Source organism: Hippopotamus amphibius, chromosome 4, assembly GCF_030028045.1.
Source record: "Hippopotamus amphibius kiboko isolate mHipAmp2 chromosome 4, mHipAmp2.hap2, whole genome shotgun sequence".
NCBI lineage: Eukaryota > Metazoa > Chordata > Mammalia > Artiodactyla > Hippopotamidae > Hippopotamus > Hippopotamus amphibius.
The window spans coordinates 93,405,508-93,414,455 of record NC_080189.1 but is presented as its reverse complement, the minus strand read 5'-3'; positions in this window follow the sequence as shown (position 1 = coordinate 93,414,455).

The window sequence follows — 8,948 nt, the reverse complement described above, 5'->3', positions numbered from 1 at the left end:
GCCGCTGCCTCTGCTATGAGGCCTGGGACCAGGTGCCAATCACTGCCCCCACTATATCAATAATGATCACTGGCTGACGCTCTGCACAGGCCATATCAAGGGGTGACGGCCAGCACACACTGAGGAAAGAGGCAGCAAGCATCCAAATTAAAAGCAGCTGCTCAATTCTGGACAAGGTGGCAGAGTAGAAAGACTTGAGCTTACCTCCTCTCATAAAAACAACAAAATCACAGCTAACTGCTGAACAACCATAGATTAAAAAAAAAAAAAACTGGAATCTACCAAAATAGATATTTTACATCCAAAGACAAAGGAGAAGCCACAATGAGATGGTAGGAGGGGCGTTTTCATGATATAATCAAATTCCATGCATGCTGGGATTGGGGGGTGATGCACAAACTGGAAAATAATTATATCACAGAGGTTGTCCCACAGGAGTGAGAATTCTGAGCCCCATGTCAGGCTCCCCAGCCTGGGGGTTTGGCATCAGGAGGAGGAGCTGCCATAACATTTGGTTTTAAAGGTCAATGGGACTTGAGTGCAGGAACTCCAAAGGTCCAGAGAAACAGAGATTTCCCTCTTGAAGGGCACACACAGGAATTCACATGCACTAGGACCAAGTACAATGCATTGACTCCATACAAGACTGAGCTAGACCTACCTCTACATCCTGTGGAGGCAGCAGTCAGCTATGGCTCATTGTGGGGGCAAGGACAGTGGTGGTGGAAGCCCAAGGAAATGTTGATTGGTGTGAACTCTCCTGGAGGTCTTCATTTTGGCACTGAACCAGGTGCCACCCAACAGCCTGCAGGCTCCAGTGCTGGGATGCCTCAGGAAAAAGAATCTGAAAAGAATGGATAGATATACATGTATAACTGAATCACTTAGCTGTATACCTTAAACCAACAAAACATTGTAAATCACCTACAGTCTAATATAAAATTAAAAAAATTTAAAAAGGTTGCAAATTATACCCCCATTATTACTATGAAGCAAAACTTATACATGTAAATGTGAAGATTAAAAGAGAATGTGGAAATGTGAAATCTAGAATGTGCAAATTTGTAGTAATTAAAAATATATTTCAGTCATCTTGTTACCTTTGTCAAATATTTAACAGATACTTCTATAGTAGTACTGTTTTTGTAATTGTTTCAAAATTATAATTAAAAGAATCATGGAGGACAACAGTTATCCACTTAATAGATCTAAGCTTGATTAAATTCTAACATGTATGTGCACTAATCTGAACAAATGTTATTCTATCCTAATTTATAATCTTCAAATTAGCATTTTTGTGATTTTTGTATTATATTATTATTATAAATGATGTCCAATATATTAAACAAAAAAAAATTCTGAAACTTAGTGAATGATAAAATCAGCCAGAACTTATTTCTAACACATTATGGCAAAATATGGGTTATAAAATAAAAGTAAATAAAAGGAAAGAAAAATTAAGAAAACAATCCCATCTACCATTATACCAAAAAGAACAAAAACCTAGGAATAATTCCAAATAAGGAGGTAAAAAACTTGTACTCCAAAAATTCTGAGACAAATAAAAGAAATTGCATATGACACAAACATGCAAAAATACACTGTTTATGAATTGGAAGAATACTCTTAAAATGAGCATACTACCCAAGGCAATCTACAGAATCAATGGAATTCCTACCAGAATACCAATGGCATTTTTCACAGAGCTAGAACAAATAATTTCAAAATTTGTATGGAAATACAAAAGACCTTGAATAGCTAAAACTTTCCTAAGAAGGAAAAACAAAGCTGGAGGGAGAACACTCCCTGATTTCAAAATATACTACAAAGCTATAGTAATTAAAACAGTACTGGCACAAAAAACAGACACAAAGATTAATGGAATAAAATAGAGATCCCAGAAATGAACCTACACTTACATGGAAAATTAATTTATGGCAAAGAAGGCAAGGAGATATAGTGGGGAGAAAAGACAGATTCTTCAACAAATGGAAGTGGTAAAAGTAGACAGCTACATGCAAAAGAATAAAACTGGACTACTCTATCACATCATGCACAAAAACAAATTAAAAATGAAGCCATAAAACTTCTAGAAGAAAACTGGCAATATGCTTTTTTGACACTGGTTTTCACACTATTTTTTTTAATATGTCTCCTTGCATGGGTGAAACAAAAGCAAAAATAAACAAATAGGATTACATCAAATGAAAAAGCTTTTGCATAGGGAAATAAGCCATCAACAACAAAAAAGGATCAGCTACTGAATGGAACAAGATATTTGTAAATGATATGACTTATAAGGAGTTAATATCCAGGATATATGAAAAACTCATGCAACTCAACATCCACAAAACAGTCCAATTAAAAAATGGGCAGGGGATATGAATAGGCATTTTTCCTACAAAGACATTCAAATGGTCATCAGGCAAATGAAGTTTTCAACATCACCAATATTTAGGGAAATGCAAATCAAAACCATATGAGATCTCACCTCAACTGTCAGAATAACTATTATCAAAACACAACAAATAACACGTGTTGGTAAGGATATGGAGAAAGGGAACCTTCGTGCTGGAGGACTAGAGGGTATGTAAATTGGCGCAGCCAATATGAAAAATAGTATGCAGATTCCTCAAATGATAAAAATGGGAACAACCACATAATTCATCAATTCCATTCCTGGGTAAATGTCAGAAGAAAACCAAAACACTAATTAGAAAAGATATGTGCACCTCAATGTTCGTTGCAACACTATTGACAATCACCAATACATGGAAGCAACCTAAGTGCCCATGAAAATAAATGGGTAAAGAAGACGTGCTTTATATGTATATAGCCAAGCAAAAGAATGAAATACTGCTATCATGACAACATGGATGGATCAAAAAAGTATTATGCTAAGTGAAATAAATCAGACAAAGAGTGACAAATAGTTCATGATTCCACTTATATGTGGAATCTAAGTAAACAAAATAAATGAATAAACAGAAAACAGAAAGAGGGTCATAGATATAACAAACAGGTGATTGCCAGAGGAGAGGGTGGTGGGAGGAGGAAAGATACAGATAATGGAGATTAAAAGGTACAAACTTCTGGTTGCAAAGTAAGAGTCACAGGTTTGATAAGTACAGTGATGAGAATATAGTCAATAACTACACAACATGTTTGTATGGTGACATATCATAACTAGACTTATTGTGGTGATCATTTTGAAATGTTAAAACATATTGAATCACTATGCTCTGTATCACAAACTAACATAATGTTGTAGGTCAATTATAACTCAAAAAACAAACAAAAAAACCAAACAGTCTCTTGGAAAAGAGATCAGATTTGTGGTTACCAAAAAGTGGGGTTGTAGGGAATGGAGGAAGGCAGCCAAAATGTACAAACTTCCAGTTATAAGCTACATAAGTACTAGGGGTGTAATGTACAACATGATAAAAATAATTAACACTGTTCTATGTTATATATGAAAGTCATGAAGAGAGTAAATCCTAAGAGTTTGCATCAGACAAAATTAATTTTTTTCAATTTCTTTAATTTTGTATCTATATGAGATGATAGATGTTCACTAAACTTACTGTGATAATCACTTCATGACATATGTAAGTCAAACCATTAGGCTGTACACCATAAACTCATATAGTGCTCTATGTCAATTATATCTCAATAAAACTGGAAGAAAAAAAAAGAACACAATTCTTAATAGTTGTGTAAGGCCTAACTAAAATTAAGTCTGAATATTAAGTGCCAGCTTGACATCTGAAAGTGGGATGACCTAATGGCAAGTTCTCCTCCCCACTCTGTTCCTGTGGATAAGATGTCTCTTTATCAAATATACCAGGGACAGTTTCTGCTTATGCCTTTGTGACAAGTTTTTGTTCCCCTATTAGCACATGGAATTATTCAAGGAAGACAATCATATTCTCCCATTGAACTCAGAGGACATTTTACCCTCTTGAAACTCCAAAGCCACCCATCATGCCTAACTGCTCAGTCTGTTCTCAAGTACAACCCCATCTTTGTGTCTACTGTGTCCTCCTACCCTAGGCTGTGGGTATGTGTGACTAATCAATTGCTGTCACTTTTATCTACCCAGTAATGTATGTTGTGTACAGACATCCCCATAATTCTAGGCTGGGGAATTCCTCTCTCACCAGTGGGGTAAAAAGGCAGCAATTAAACAATAATCAAGTAGATAGGATAATGAATTTTCCAGATTTTAGTCATTTGTTTTTTCTTGAAGCAAAAGAATCCTAATGGAAACAAATGGAACTAAATTGACCCATGATTCCAGATAAAAGATGGAACCATTCACTAAGTAAGGGAAGTCAGGGGAGGGACTGGATTGGAAGAGAAAGGATGAGTTCACTTGGCAAGGTTGGGTTTTATGTGCCCATGGGATAACAAGGTATAGAGTAGCTGAAGGATATGAGTCTACATCTCAGCAGAAAAATTCATAGGGAAAAATACAGATTGCGGGGGGGACTCAATCTATAAATATCACTTCAAGTCATCACTTTAGAGTGGAAGATCAGGAAGATAAAAAGTCAGCAATAAACATGTATTTGAATCTTTTGACTCTAAACTTTCTTCTGTGCCAATCTTATATATACAAAATTCTTATAAATTTATATTTTTAAAGCACATAACAGATGTTTTTAAGGAAGGTGTTAATTTGCATGGGTATATCCAAATAATTTTTAATTTGTAAGTAAGTTTGATAAAAAAAAAAGTCTGAGGTCTTAGATCATATTGGAAATAAACCCTAAATATTGAGTAAGAATTTTCACAAATTCCTATGAAGAAACTGAACATATACCACATTTAGCTTAAATGAACTTACGGCAAAGCAAAAAAGTAGAATATGGAAAAAGAAGTAAAGGGTGGTGGGGTAAAGAAGAGGAGGAATGTAATTTCAAATATTACTTCCCCTATGTAGCCTTTCTTGCATTTAATAGGTAAAAGTAATTTATTCATTGCCTGTAATTCCGTAGTTGTTTTGTAATTCTTTAAAAAAAAAAAAAAAACACTGTATATTTGTGTTGATGTATCTTCCCTCCCTGAAAAATTCTGAACTTCTTCCTAACAAGGGCCAGTTATTTTTGTAACCCCACTCTTATGTCAAAGATGAAAAGTTTGATACTTGTCCCATAAATCTAGTAAGAACAGATCTATCATAAAATTTGGATGTGTAAAAAGAGGGGATGTCAAAGCACATCCCACTCAATGTATTCTTTTTCATATATTTAGGTGTGTCTCAATGAAAGAAGAAACAAGAGGGCAAACTGGGGGGAAAAGTATTCTAACTTCAGATTGAGATGTGAGATAATACATATAGTTTGCCGACCTTCTCTGTGAGATTCCTCTGAAATAGATAGAATAAGTTACATAGAAGAAAGGAGATTAAACCCGAGTAGAAAAGGATCACTGACCAGTGAGAAAGATCAACACTTTTGTTGAAGAGGGAGAGAAGCTGCAACTGAGAATAGGCTAGAAGGAAGAAAGAAGGAGCAACTTTTCACAGAGAAACTCTCAGAAGCTCTCATCTCAGAGAGAGGATGTAGGCTAAAGCACAAAAATGAAAATAGGGCTAAAATTCAGTATGAAATAACTGTCCTTAGACACCAATTTACCTTCCTCTAACCTTGAACTTACAAATCACCAGCAAATCATATTCTTTCCCAAGTGTTAGTCCTGTTGCTTGTACAGGACCATGTGACTAATGATGATAAATGAACAATAAGAAAGTGATATGTATCTTTTGGGGGGCTGGATCATTTAATTATTACCCTTCAAGAGCTCTCTTTCCATCAATCACAGGTCAGCAACATTGAGATACTGGCTACTTTACCACCCTACACCCAGAGTAAAGAGATGTGGAACAAATGTCTCTGTCTCTAGTGTTGTTAAAGTCTCTAAGATTTTTAGCTTGTTACCTTAGCAAAATCTAATCTAATTTTATTCTGCCTATCATCTTATCCAAAACTTGGGGCAGAGGGAGTGGGAAATCCAAGCCTTTTATGAGACATTTGTACCCCAGAATTTAGCCCTTATCATTCTAGTATTTGGAGGTTCACACAAAATAAAGGAAAAGGATGGAGAGGAGAAAAACAGCTTTGACATGAGATACAGTTTTTAGAATGAACAAGTTCATCAAATGCCCATCACTTTAAATTTTAAAAGGCTCTCACTTTGACATATTTTCATTAAACTTCAGAAAAATAAAGGACAAGATATGAAAATCTTCTAAAGACAATTTTTAAGAAGCCACTCAAAAAGTAATGAGAGACAGACAGATGGAAAGAGGCACACGAAAAGATGCTCAACATTGCTAATTATTAGAGAAATGCAAATCAAAACTACAAGATACCACCTCCTATCCATCAGAATGGCTCTCATCAAAAAGTCTGAACAATAAATGCTGCAGAGGGTGTGGAGAACAGGGAACCCTCCTACACTGTTAGTGGGAATGCAAGTTGGTACAGCCACTATGGAGAACAGTAAGGAGGTTCTTTTAAAAATGAAAAATAGAACTACCATATGATCGAGCAATCCCACTGCTGGGCATCCAAAGAAAACCATAATTCGAGAAGGTATATGAACCTTGATGTTCACTGCAGCTATATTGACAATAGCCAAGATCTGGAAGCAACCTAAACGTCCATCAACAGAGGAATGTATAAAGAAGATGTGGTACATATAAACAATGGATTACTATTTAGTCATAAGAAAGAATAAAATAATGCCATTTTGAGCAACATGGATGGACCTACAGATTATAAGACTAAGTAAGTCAGACAGAGAATGACAAATATCATATAATATGACTTATATGTGGAAGTTAAAAGAAAAAAATAATACAAACGAACTTATTTACAAAACAGCAACAGACTCACAGACTTCAAAAAAAATCTTATCATTACCAAAGGGGAAACGGTTGGAGGTGGGGAGAGGATACATTAGGAGTTTTAAATTCACGTATACACAGTACTATATATGAAATAGATAATCAACAAGGATCTATTTATAGCACAGGAAACTCCACTCAATATTCTGTAGTAACCTATATGGGAAAAGAATCTAAATGAATGAATATATGCATTTGTATAAATGAATCACTTAGCTGTATACCTGAAACTAATATCACATTGTAAATCAGCTATACTCTAATAAAATTAAAAATGAAATTAAAAAAAAGGTTGCAAATTATACCCTATCATTACTACTGTATAAAATTCATACATGTGAATGTGAAGATTCAAAGAGAATGTGGAAAAGTGAACTCCAGAATATGCATATTTGTACTAACAAAAAATGTATTTCAATTTTTGTTGCCTTTATCAAATGTTTAATGAGTCCTTCCACAGTAGTACTGTTTATGAAATGGACTCAAAATAATAATTATAAGAGTCATGGGGAATGATATTTCCCCACTTCAACAGATCTGACCTCAGTTGAAATTCTAACATTTATGTGCTCTAATCTGACCAAACGTTATTCTATTCTAATTTATAGTCCTCAAATTATCATTTTTGTGATTTTTATATTAAATTACTATTGTAAATGATACCACATATATTAAAGAAATAAAATTCTGGAGTTTACAGCATAACATGATCAGGCAGATCTTATTTCTAGCACCTACAGTGAAATGTGGACAGTAAATTAAAAATAAATAAAAAGAAAAATTAAGAAAACAATCCCATCTACCATCACATCAAAAAAGAACAAAATACCTAGAAATAAATCAAACTAAGAAGACAAAAGACATGTCCTCCAAAACTCTAAGACACAAATGAAAGAAACTGCATATGACAATAACATATAAAAATATACTTTGTTCTTGGATTGGAAGAATATTGTTAAAATGACCATATTACCCAAGGCAATGTAGAGATTCAAAGCAATTTTTATCAAAATACCAATGGCATTTTTCACAGAGCTAGAACAAATAATTCCAAAATTTGTATGGAAGCACAAAAGATCCTGAATAGCCAAAACAATCTTAAAAAGGAAAAACAAAGCTGGTGGTAGCACACTCCCTGATTTCAAAATATACTACAAAGCTACAGTAATGAAAACAGTATTGGCACAAAAAAACAGACACATGAATTAATGGAACAGGATAGAGATACCAGAAATGAACCCACACTAATATGGAAAATTAATCTGTGACAAAGAGGCAAGAATATACAATGGGGGAAAGAAAGACCCTTCAACAAATGGCATTGATAAAACTGGACAGCTACTTGCAAAAGACTCAAAATGGACTGCTCTATCATACCATGTATAAAAATAAATTCTAAATGAAGCCACAATACTTCTAGAAGAAAACTGGCAATACACTTTTTGACAATGGTTTATAATATTTTTTAGATATGCCTCCTTGCACAGGTGAAACAAAAACAAAAATAAATAGGATTAGATCAAACTAAAATGCTTTTGCACAGGGAAGTAAACTGTCAACAAAAGGACCAAATACTGAATGGGAGAAGACATTTGTAAATGATGTGACTTATAAGGGTTTAATATCCAAAATATACAAAGAACTCATACAACTCAATATCAACAAAACAAAATGTTATTTAAAAATGGGCAGAAAATATGAATGATAATTTCCCTGCAAAGTCACACAGATGGTTAACAGGCAAATGAAAAAATTTTAAACATCACTAATCATCAGAGAAATGTAAATCAAAACCACAATGAGATATCACCTCACACCTGTCAGAACAACTATTATCAAAAAGGCAACAAATATCAGTGTTGGTAAAGATATGGAGAAAGTGAACCTTCATGCCAGAGGATTGGAGGGTATATAAATTGGTGTAACCAACGTGGAAAACAGTAGGGAGATTCCTTAAACAATTAAAAAGAGAACTACAATAGAACTCAGCAATTCTACTCCTGGGGAAGGTCAAAAAAAAAAAAAAACACATAAA